At 41.3% G+C, this 12,087-nt stretch overlaps 1 pseudogene; it reads right to left on the bottom strand.

Moving 5' to 3' along the window:
- Positions 1 to 224: 224 nt before the first annotated feature.
- On the bottom strand, positions 225 to 575 carry LOC103735623 (annotated as a pseudogene).
- Positions 576 to 12,087: the final 11,512 nt, after the last annotated feature.

Below are 12,087 nucleotides of genomic sequence, written 5' to 3'. Positions count from 1 at the left end.
GCAGAGGCTGGGATCTCTGTGAGATCAAGCCTAGCCCACTCTACATAGCAAGTTCCAGGCCAGCTGGGGCTACAGGGAGACCCTGTCTCAAAATAAACAAAGATATTTACACACAAAAGAAAACTTTCTAGTGTTTTCTCCATGTACAAATTGATGGGTTTCATTATGGCATTTTTAATTTAATAAAGTTATATATTTTCAAATGTACAGTCAGTTAAACCTATTCATGAATCTTCACCAGCAGCTGGGGCATCTCCACCCTTTTTGTTTCTAAGGTAAATTACTTGGGCTCTGTGCTTTGAAACCAGTTTGGTAAGTCTTTTATTAAGGAGCTCCTGAAGGGCTGCCCTGGCCAGGGAACCTTGAGTCTTCAGTCTCCCAGAGACCACATGTAGGGTTATAAGCTTATAGTTGGAAACTTCCTTATAGTTAGTCAAACAGGTCTAGGTTGTTTGTCCTAAACTTTGCCTTTGGACCACTTCTTTTTGGCCCTACCCAGACTTGTTTACTGGGTCTTTGTCTCTCTTGGTCAACTTTCTGCAGTCTTTATTCTTCTTGTGCTCCTTGGGTGACATGGCAAAGCTCAGAGAGCAGCAACAACCACAGAATATTTTTGTTCAAGTATATCATATACTTTGATCATATTTACCCCTATTGCCTTCTGTTGCCCCCTCCCCTCCTACTAGTTCCCTTTCTTTTCTCAAATAGTCGTGCTTATATTTTCATGGTGCACATGCGCATGTGTGTGATAAGCACTACCATCCACAAATCAAAGAAACCATGCGCTGTGTGTCTTTTTCTTTGCTAAAAATGATGATCTCCAGAATTTAGTGAAGGTGGCAAGAAGGGCGACCTAGAGAAAGGAACACCCATTTTCCTGAAAATTACATAATTCCATTTTTGCTTATAACTAAATAAAACCCCATTTTGTGTGTGTGTGATTTTTCTTTATCCATTTATCTGAGGCATTGATAGACACTTCAGTTGATTATACAACTTAGCTATTGTGAATAGTGGTGTAGTAAGTATAGGTGTGAAGGTATTTTCTTGGTATGCTGACTTAGATTCCTTTGGGTATATTCCAAGTAGTTCTATAGCTAGATTGTATGATACTTCTGTTTAGCTTTTTAGAAATAATTTATTATTATTTTTTGTCTTTTTGAAGCAGGCTCTCCCTGTAGCCCCAGCTGTCCTAGAACTCGCTATGTAGACCAGACTGGCCTTGAACTCACAGAGATCTGCCTGCCTCTGCCTCCCAAGTGCTGGGACTACAGGCGTGCACCACCACACCAGGCTATTATTTTTATTTTATGTGTATAAGTGTTTCACATGCATGTATGTTGGTGCACCCAAATCATGCATTGCCTGTGGAGGCCAAAAGACGGTGCCAGATCCCATGAAATTGGAGTTGCAGATGATCGCTAGCCACCATTTGCATGCTGAGAATTGAACCGAGGTCCTCTGCAAGAGCAGCCAGTGCTCGTAACCACCGAGCCATCTCTTCAGTTCTGTGATTAGCTTTTTTAGGCTAATCCATACTGAATTCTATAATGATGTCAATAGTTTACTTTTTTTTTAGTAGTTTACATTTTATCTTATATGCCACCCCTCCCCCCCAAAGCTCACGCATCGAATGCTTAATCTCAGCTGACTACATTTTGGGAGGTGATAGAAACATTAGGAGGTGCAGCACAGTGAAAGTTAAATCATTAGGCGTATGTCCTTGAAGGATGCAATGGGACTCCTGGTTCTTGCTCTCTCTTTTAAAAAAAATATTTTAGTCATTATTTTTATTTTTTGTGTGTGAGTGTATTGCCTACTTACATACATGCCTTTGGAGGTCAGAAAAGAGTGTCTGACCCTCTGGAATTGGACTTATGGATGGTTGTTAGCTGCCAAGTGGGTGCTGAGCACTAGGGGGCCAGAGGCAGGCAGATCTCTGTGAATTCAAGGCCAGCCTGGTATACATAGTGAGTTCTAGGCCAGCTGGGACTACAAGGAGATCCTGTCTCTAAAAAAAAAAAAAAAAAAAAAAAAGTATCTAGAGTTCACTTAAGCCTCATCTAATGGTATATACATAAAAGACCTCAACTTAGAGATAGTATATGTTAAACATCCCTCACCCAAAATCCAAAACCTGGAGCTGGAGAGATGGCTCAGAAGTTAAGAGTCCTTACTGCTCCTACAGAAGACCCAGGTTGTTCACAATCACCTATAACTCCAGGTCTATGGGATCTGATGCCTTCTTCTGGTCTCTTTGGGCACCCACACACAAGTGTGCACACACACAACACATTCACATACATAGAAAATAAAATAAATCTAAACAAAACACTAAAGAAAAAAGAAAACCAAAATTCAAAACCAAAGCTCAAAATATTTTCTATTTATTATTTTTACTATGTGTATGAGTGTATTGCCTGCATGTATATAAGTGCACCCATGTAGTGCAATGCTCACAGAAGTCAGAAGAATGTGTCAGATCCCCCGGAACTAGAGTTTATGGATGGTTGTTAGCTGCCATATGGGAGCTGGGAATCAAGCCTAGGTCCTCTACAAGAGCAGTCAGAACTCTTAATCACTGAGCCATCTCTCCAGCTCCCAAACCTGAACTTTTTAAGTATCAACATGATACCCTAAGTGTAAAGTTCTACACCTGACCTCATATGATGGATCATTGTTAAAATATGGATACACTAAAAATATTACATAAAATTATTTTCATACTTTGTGTATAAGGTGTTAGCATAAATGATTTTCACACATGAAGGCCTAGGTTTAATCCTTAGCACCATGTAAAACCATGTGATGGATGCTGGGCAGGGTGGCACATGCCTTTAATCCCAGGGAGGCAGAGGCAGAGGCAGGTGGATCTCTGTGAGGTCAAGGCTAGCCTAGTCTACATGGTCTACATAGCAAGTTCCAGGCCAGCTGGAGCTACAGGGAGAACCTGTCTCAAAAAAACAAACAAACAAAAAAAAACCTGGCCAGTGCATGCCTTTAATCCCAGCACTTGAGAGGCAGAGACAGGTGGATCTCTATGAGTTCAAGGCCAGCCTGATCTACATAGTGAGTTCCAGTCCAGCTGGGGCTACAGGAAGACCCTGTCTCAAAAAGACAAAAAAAAATCTTAAAGAAAACATGTGATGGTGCATACTTACAATTTCAGCACTTGGGAGGTAGAGGATCAAGAAATCAAAGTCATCCTCAGTTACATAGTGAGTTCAAGGCCACTTGAGTCTGAAGCCAGCATAGGCTTCACGAGACCATGTCTCAAAAATTAAAAAACAGGGTTGGAGAGATGGCTCAGTGGTTAAGAGCACTGGTTGCTCTTGTGGAAGATGCGGGTTCAATTCCCAGCTCCCACGTGGCATCTGTAATAACCGTCTATAGCTCCAGCTCCAAAGGAATCATATGCTCTCTTCTGACCTCCATGGACATTGTAGTATATGGGCGCATTTACATATATGCAAGCAATACATTCATAAACATAAAATAAAAACAATAAGTAAAATAAAAATTTTAAGCTTGGTATGGTGGTACAGGCCTTTGATCCCAGCACTTGGGAGGCAGAAGCAGGGGGATCTCTGTGAGTTCAAGGCCAGCCTGGTCTACATAGTGAGTTCCAGGCCAGCTGGGGCTACAGGGAGACCCTGTCTCAAAAAGACCAAAAAAAAAAAAGTTTTTTTCAATTATAAAATAGGGGCTGGAGCAATGACTCAGTGGTTAGGAGCACTGGCTGCTCTTGTAGAGGACCCAGGTTCAGTTCCCAGCACCCATATGGTGACTCACAACTGCCTGTAACTTCACTTCCAGAGTACTGCATGCATTGGTGATTCTGATCAGCTGTGGTGGCATAAGCCTTTATTCCAGCACTTGGGAGACAGAGGCAGGTGGGTCTCTTTGCATTTGAGGCCAGTCTGAGCTATAGAATGAGCCCCTGCCTCAAAATTCTGAAAAAAAAAAAAATCATTTTCATGTTACCTCTTGAAATTACGTTCTTTTAGTTTCAAAGTAACAACAGCAGAAATTTTGCTTTTAAGCAGCTGATAAATGTAAAATTTAAAATCTTTCATCACCTGTCATCCTAAATAGTTTATAAAGTATGATATTCCTTCCCAAAAGAAACCCAGTTTTATTTTTTTATTTTAAAGCTGATTATTTTCTTCTACCATTGCCAAAGAAGTACTTATTTTTTATTTAAACACTCACAAATTAAAATATTGTTTTCCCCTAAGGAAAGGATTTCTCCAAATTCTGCTATTCCAAACAAGTCACAGTAGCAACACCCTCACCTATCATCATGACACAGGTAGTTAAAACTGGTCAGACTTAACTATTTTCTTTCTTTCTTTCTTTCTTTCTTTCTTTCTTTCTTTCTTTCTTTCTTTCTTTCTTTCTTTCTTTTTTTTTGAGACAGGGGTCTCCATGTAGCCACAGCTGGCCTGGATTCACTAATGGAGACCAGGCTGGCCTCAAACTCACAGAGATACACCTGCCTCTGCCTCCCGAGTGCTGGAATTAAAGGTGTATGCCACCACACCTGGCAGACTTAACTATTTTCAACCCAGGCACCTCTGAGGTTGAACAGTTGCCCAGATTAGTGTTGCTCTGGACTGAGCAAAACAGGAGTAATACCCAGTAAGAATTTTTTTTCTTTTTTTTTGGTCTTTTTGAGACAGGGTCTCCCTGTAGCCCCAGCTGTCCTGGAACTCACTATGTAGACCAGACTGGCCTTGAACTCACAGAGATCCGCCTGCCTCTGCCTCCCGGGTGCTGGGATTAAAGGCATGCGCCACCATGCCCATCCCAAGAATTCTTTTTTTTAAAAACTAATATTGGAGTCAGGGGAGATGGAACATGCCTTTAATCCCAGCAATCAGGAAGCAGAGGCAGGCAGAGCTCTGTGAGATCAAGGCCAGCCTGGTCTACATAGCAAGTTCTAGGTCTTCTGGGGCTATAGGGAGATCCTGTCTCAAAACAACAACAAATTTTAAAGCTAATATTGGAACATAAACCCATATGTAAATATATTGTGAATATCCATATGTGTATGTTTCTATATGTGTGTGTATGCTATACACACGTGTATATATATGTATATGCTGAAAGAAGCTATATCACATTTCTTATTTCTTATCTCTAGACTTGGAGGCAATCTGACTGCTCTGCCCTAGAACACAGTAACAGTGCTGACTGCTTGCAGGAGACAAAGTACAAGTTAGAGTTGTTGGAAAAAGTTCTTATGTGTCCAGTTTGTTGTCCTCAGGTTTTTCCCCACTTGCACAACTTCTGCAAAAACAAAAATGTTGAGAGATATCTTAGAGGAGAATGTGTGGAATTTGTTCTGGAGAACATTGTCATTTAAGTGCCCTGGGTGCCTTAAGGAAACGTCAATGACTACAGTCAACAGTCTGCTGGTTAATTACTCCCTGAAGGGTGCTGTGGATATAACAAGATCAAGATCTCTCTCAAAATGCAGGTGTGGGATGAACAGGTAGGGAAGACTCAAGGATTTTCTGCCTGACTGATAGCGGATTCACGGACCCATACTCTGACTACATCAAGCATGTCTCTGTTCCGCTGATGATGTATATGCTCAGGAAAGGGGTGCCTTTGAGTCCTTCTTCCAGAACTTTGAAACTTGGTTCAGGAAGATGTCTTTCCTGTCTGCATACCTAAGAAAGTAGCGAGAGAAAATCCTTATAGTCACTGGCTAAATATTCAGATAAAGGGCCAGCAAGATGGCTCAGAAGAAATAAGGATTGGACACAAAAGCCTGATGACCTGAGTTCAGTTCCCATAGTGGAAGGAGAGAACAGACTCCCCACAAGTTGCTCTCTGACTTCCATACACGTGTAGTGGCATGCACACTCTCCCCCAACAGCAACAACAAATAAAAGTTTTCAGAGAAAGCGATGGCGTTTTTTGAGAAGTTATCAAAACACACATCAGGTCAAAAGAATGAAATTCTGTGTGACTTTGAGATCATAAAACTTGCAGTTATATTGCAGCCAGGCGTGGTGGCGCACATCTTTGATCCCAGCACTCTGGAGGTAGAGGCAGGTGGATCTCTGTGAGTTCAAGGCCAGCCTGGTCTACATAGTGAGTTCCAGGACAGCTGGGGCTACAGGGAGACCCTGTCTCAAAAAGACCAAAAAAAAAAAAAAAAAAAACACCTTGCAGTTATAAAGGGAAAGAGATGAAGCTCAGTTGGTAGAGTACTAATCTAGTATGCACAAAGCCCTAGGTTCTATCCTTAATCCTTAATCGCTGAGCCAGCCATCTCTCCAGCCCCTTCATCCTTAATCCTTAATACTGCAAGTGGGCCAGTTTCATCCTTAATCCTTAATACTGCAAGTGGGCCGGTGGCCTGTCTGCCATGTTTTGAAATATGCACACCAGATGTCTTACTCATCTCTATAACAATAGCTTAGTATTCATTGATTCACCTTTTCCCGTCAATCCTTCCCTCCTCCCTACTTTCCCCAAGGCTTATGTGCTATTGCACAGTATAGGGTGATGGTAGATAACAATAATGTACTGTGTATTTGAGGGATCTAGAAGAAAGGATTTTGAATGTTTTCATAAAAAGATAAGTGTCTAAGGAGATAGATATGTTTAACCCAAATGCTGACAATATATTTCAAAGCATCACCTAGCTCCAGGATCTCCATGGCTTTGCCAAAGCAGTCTTTCTGGATAATGTACTCCATGGAGATTCAAGCTCTCTCATCCTTCCCAGAGCCCAGATGTTTGGCAGCCCTCTTCTGTGCTTTCTGTGACTGCTCAGCTGCAGTATATGTGGAAAAATGAGTGTAGAAAGATAATTTACTGAATAAAAAACATTTTACACAATACAGAGACACAATGTTTACAGAAAAGCAAGAAAAATAAGCATATACTCATAAAGTCATGCTTCTGCACAAGGTCAGTAGTCTTCAACATCTAACTCCCACATCATATTTGCATATCTAGGAATGTACTGTATAAATGCAAACTCTGGGGCCACACCCTAAAAATACTGAAGTGGAGCTCAAGTTGTCCCCGGAATTCTGACATCTCCTGAAGTTTGAAGTATGAAGTTCTTTCCATGCTAGGAAGTCTGACAGATGATCTTGATTTTCTCCTTTCAGCTTGTCTTTATTATGTAAAATATCCCAGAGTGAACATTTATTACCTTGTAAATAAAGGTATTATTTTAATTAACTTACTTTTATTTTTATTTATTTATTTATTTTAGCCTTTTTGAAACAGGGTCTCCCTGTAGCTCCAGCTGTCCTGAAACTCACTATGTAGACCAGACTGGCCTTGAACTCACAGAGATCCGCCTGCCTCTGCCTCCCAAGTGCTGGGACTACAGGTGTGTGCCACCACACCCGGCCATAACTTATTTTTATTTTTAATTATGTTTATATGTGTGTGTCTGTGTGCGGTTATGTACACACGAATGCAGGTACTCTCAGAAGCCAGAAGTGTTGGATCCTCCAGGAGCTGGAGTTCAGATGGTTGTGAGCAGCCTGATATGGTTGCTAGGAATTGAACTAGGGTCCTCTGGAAGAGCAGTATGTGTTCTTAACTGCTGAGCCATCTCTTCAGCCAAAGAGATTAAAAAGGAAAATGAAGATTGGTAATATAGGTCAGTGATAAGGTATTATCACTGCTGGGGAGGGAGAGGGAGAGGGAGGAATGGAGGGAGGGAGAGAGAATACACATAAGTACTTTTCCATATTTAAAGTTTTCATATATATAGTTCCATTTGATTCCAGTGACACTCATGGAAGTTTGTATTGTTATTTGCACATTATTGTTATTTATTATTATCATTATCATTATTATTATTAGTAGTAGTATTTTGGCCTTTTTGGAGACAGGGTTTCCTTTTAGCCCCAGGTGACCTGGAACTCGCTCTGTAGACCAGGCTGGCTTTGATCTCACAGAGATCTGCCCGCCTCCACCTCCCAAGTGGTGGAATTAAAGGCATGCATCACCACATCCAGGTTTTATTATTATTGTGTGTGAATATGTGGTGTATGCATGTAAATGTGTATGTGCTCTCCCATGTATGAATTTATGTAGCCCAGAAGTCAACTTTAGGTATCTTCCTCTATCACTCTCCACCTTATATATATATTATTTTGTTGTTGTTGTTGTTGTCTTTTTTGAGACAGTCTCCTTGTAGCCCCAGCTGTCCTGGAACTCACTATGTAGACCAGGCTGGCCTCAAACTCACAGAGATCCACCTGCCTCTGCCTCCCAAGTGCTGGGATTAAAGGCGTGCGCCACCACGCCCGGCTCCACCTTATTTTTAAAAATATTTTTTTTATTATCTTTATGTGTATGAGTGTATTGCCTGCATATGTGTAAGTGTGCCTGTGTTGTGCAATGCCCATGGAGGTCAGAAGAGGCTATCAAATTCCTTGAAACTGGAGTTAGACGGTTGTTACCTGCCATGTGGGTGCTGGGAGTCAAACCCGGATCCTCTACAAGAACAGCCAGTGCTCTTAACCACTGAGTCATCTCTCCAGCTTCAACCTTATTTTTTGAGACTGGGTCTCTCACCAAACCTAGAGTTCACAATTTTGGCTGCACTGACCGGCTAGTGAGCCCCAGGATCCACTGTCACCCACCTCCCCAGCACCAGGGTTACAGGTGCACTGCCATGCTTGGCTTTTTGTGCTGGGACTCCAAACTCAGGTCCTCCTGCTGTACAGCAGTCACTTTACCTACTGAGCCATCTCCCTCACCCTGTTACTTACATTTTAGCGATAAGAGAATTGATACTCTGAGGGCTTACACTGTTTGCTTATGGCTACATGGTTAGGAACAACTAGTTAAATTGAAATGAGGTCAAATCTTCCGACTGTAAATTCCTATGTCTTTTTCTTTTTTTTTTTCACCACATTATGTCATGGAATGAACAAGCAGAGTCATGTTGGAGAGGTAATAAATATAACCTGCTCTGGGCTAATCCATCAAGATGAGTAAAGTCTTACTATCCATATTATTAACTGGTGACTGAGTCTGAGGAAAGTCTTTTCATAAGCCCAGAAACCTTTGAGCATCTAGATTATATACTTTATCGATCATACCCTAAAAGTGATGCCTACCATTTAATTGTCACTTGAATCTGCGATAAACACAGAGCTGAATATTTGGAAGCAAACAGCCAAGTCCAAAGTAGGGAAATGCTCTCTCCCTACATGTCTTGGGGAAAGGAAATCACGGCAGCACTCATTTTCTGTAAATGCTAAACTGCTGTTACACCAACCCCGAGATCAGCAAACATTCATTATGAACCCAGGTGATAAAAATAGAACTCTGGAGTGATAGAAGGTCAAGACTATTATCTACCTTTTAAAATAGATAAATTTGGGAGCTGGAGAGATGGCTCAGTGGTTAAGAGCACTGGCTGCTCCCATAGAGGACCTGAGTTTGATTCCCAGGACTCACATGGCAGCTATCAACTGTCTGTAACTCCTGTTCCAGGGGAACCCAACACCTTTTTCTGACCATCATGGGCATTGCATGACATGGGTACACTTATACACATGCAGACAATACACTCATAACATAAAAATTAAAATATTTTAAACAGAGATAAATTTGGGTAAGACAGGAGTAATTTGTCCTATTTAAATCATTCTTGTGCTCAATGTTTAAATTTTTTCATTTGTAAAAAGACAATAATATTTATTTGGATAATAATATGTGCCACTAGACTGTGGGGATCAAATGAAATAGCATGTAGGCACGCAGTTTAAGATTTACAATTGCTTGGGGGGGAGAGATGGTTCAGTGGTCAAGACCACTTGCTTCAGCCAGGCATGGTGGAACAGGCCTTTAATCCCAGCACTAGGGAGGAGACCCTGTCTCAAAAAAAAACAGAAAACAAAAATTAAAAAAAAAAAAAAAGCACTTGCTGGTCCAGGTTCAGTTCCCAGTGTACATATCAAGTGGTCAGGTGGCTCACAAAATATAAATTAAAATAAATTTTAAGACATTTACCAGAGCTGCTTATGGGTGTGTATAGTTCAGTGGTAGACCACTTACACAGGATACATGAGGCCCTGGCGTTGTGCCCCAGCACCATGAACAAAAAACTTACGAGTGTGGGTGGGCAAGATTGCTTAGTAGTTAAAAGAGCTTTCCTCCAAGCCTGACAACCTAAGGACAATCCCTGGGACCCATATGGTGGAAGGAGAGAACTGACTTCTGAAAGTTGTCCTATGACCTCTATACATGCATGCAGTAGCACATGTACACATGACCATACACATACACACACTCATACACATACATACATACATACATACATACATACATAAATGTAATTAAATTATTTTAAATTTACAAGTGCTGAGGGCTGGAGAGATGGGTCAGTGGTTAAGAGTATTGGCTGCTCTTGTGGAGGACCTGTGTTCAATTCCCAGCACTCACATGGTGGCTAACAACCATCTTTAACTCCAGGCCTGAGGGATCCAATGCCCTACCCTCTTCTGACCTTAGCACACATTGCATGATACAGGTGCACTTACATATATGCAGGCAATACACTCATACACATAAAATAAAAATAATAAGTCAGGTGTGGTAATGTGCACCTTTAATCCCAGTACCTGGGAGGCAGAGGCAGGTGGCGCTAAGGCTGGTCTGGTCATAGTGAGTTCAGGCCAGCTGGGGCTACAGGGAGACCCTGTCTCAAAAATACCAAAATAAATAAATAAATAAATAAAAATTAAAAAATTTAAAGTGCTGTGTAAGCCATCAATGACTTTCTCACTGTGTATCTTAACATTAAAGAGTACTATTGAGTTTGCTTAACTTTCCTGTATTTGAGGGCATCTTGTTTAAGCCCCTGCTATATAACCTTTGTGTGTGCATGTGCTATGTTCATTCACGTGGAGGTCAGAGGACAGCTTGCAGGAGTCAGTTCCCTCCTTCTACCATGGGGGTTCTGAGGACCAAACTCAGGTCTTCATGTATGGTGGCTAGTGCCTTCACCCATGGACCTGTCTCACTGGCCCAGGAAAATATTAAAAGTCTTTATTTTCCATAATTAAGATGTTCTGTTCCTCTAAGAGCAGAAAATTGTATGTGCAATAAAAGCTCTGCAAGTCATAGCATACATTAGTCTTGATTCTGAGCCTGGGTATTTCAGGCAGGGTTTGCTGGTATCGCATGGCACAATGGTTCACCAGTGCAAAGTGCATAGGAACCAAGGCTACAGTGAAGTCACAAGATGCTGCCGGAAACTCCTGGGACTCTTTAAACCTTTGATTTTAAATTAATTTTTAGTCATTGCATATTTAGAAACCTTTTACATTGCCAAACTTTTCCAGGAATCTTATACATTTAGTTATGCAAATTTGAGATCACAACCCACAGCCTAAGAGACTAGAATCCAAATCATGCCTAAATATCTGAACGAACTGGCTAAAGAGTTGGGCAGAGTGACGCATGCCTGTAAGTCCAGGCAGCCCAGATCACATGGCAAGATGCTGTTAAGACCACACACACAAAAAAAAATCATTTTGGGGCTAGTGAGATGTCTCAGTGGATAAAAGGCACTTGCTGCCAAGTCTGACAACTTGAGTTCAATCCCCAGCACCCACAAGATGGAAAAAAAAAGTACTGAGTCTCAAAAGTTGTTCTCCGTCTTCTAGCCCTGTGCCATGGCACTTACACACCAACCCCCGAAACCTTCATGCACAAAAAATAAATAAATTTGGGCCGGGCGTGGTGGCACATGCCTTTAATCCCAGCACTTGGGAGGCAGAGGCAGGTGGATCTCTGTGAGTTTGAGGCCAGCCTGATCTACATAGTGAGTTCCAGGACAGCTGGGGCTACAAGGAGACCCTGTCTCAAAAAGACAAAATAAATAAATAAACAAATAAATAAATAAATTTAGGTGTAATAAAATAAAAAAGCTAGTTTGTAAGTTTAAAGCTGCCTCCCTACCAACAGATGATGGTAGGTCTATATTATATATTACATATATTACAATTACATGCAGAGAACTGAATGTACTTTTGTTTGCAGTATTAATGCTTGAATCCAGAGTCTCCTTGAGCTATCTCCAGACTG

Source organism: Nannospalax galili, unplaced genomic scaffold (genome assembly GCF_000622305.1).
Source record: "Nannospalax galili isolate Female #2095 unplaced genomic scaffold, S.galili_v1.0 scaffold56, whole genome shotgun sequence".
Classification (NCBI taxonomy): Eukaryota; Metazoa; Chordata; class Mammalia; order Rodentia; family Spalacidae; genus Nannospalax; species Nannospalax galili.
This window is presented reverse-complemented; position numbering and strand designations above follow the sequence as displayed.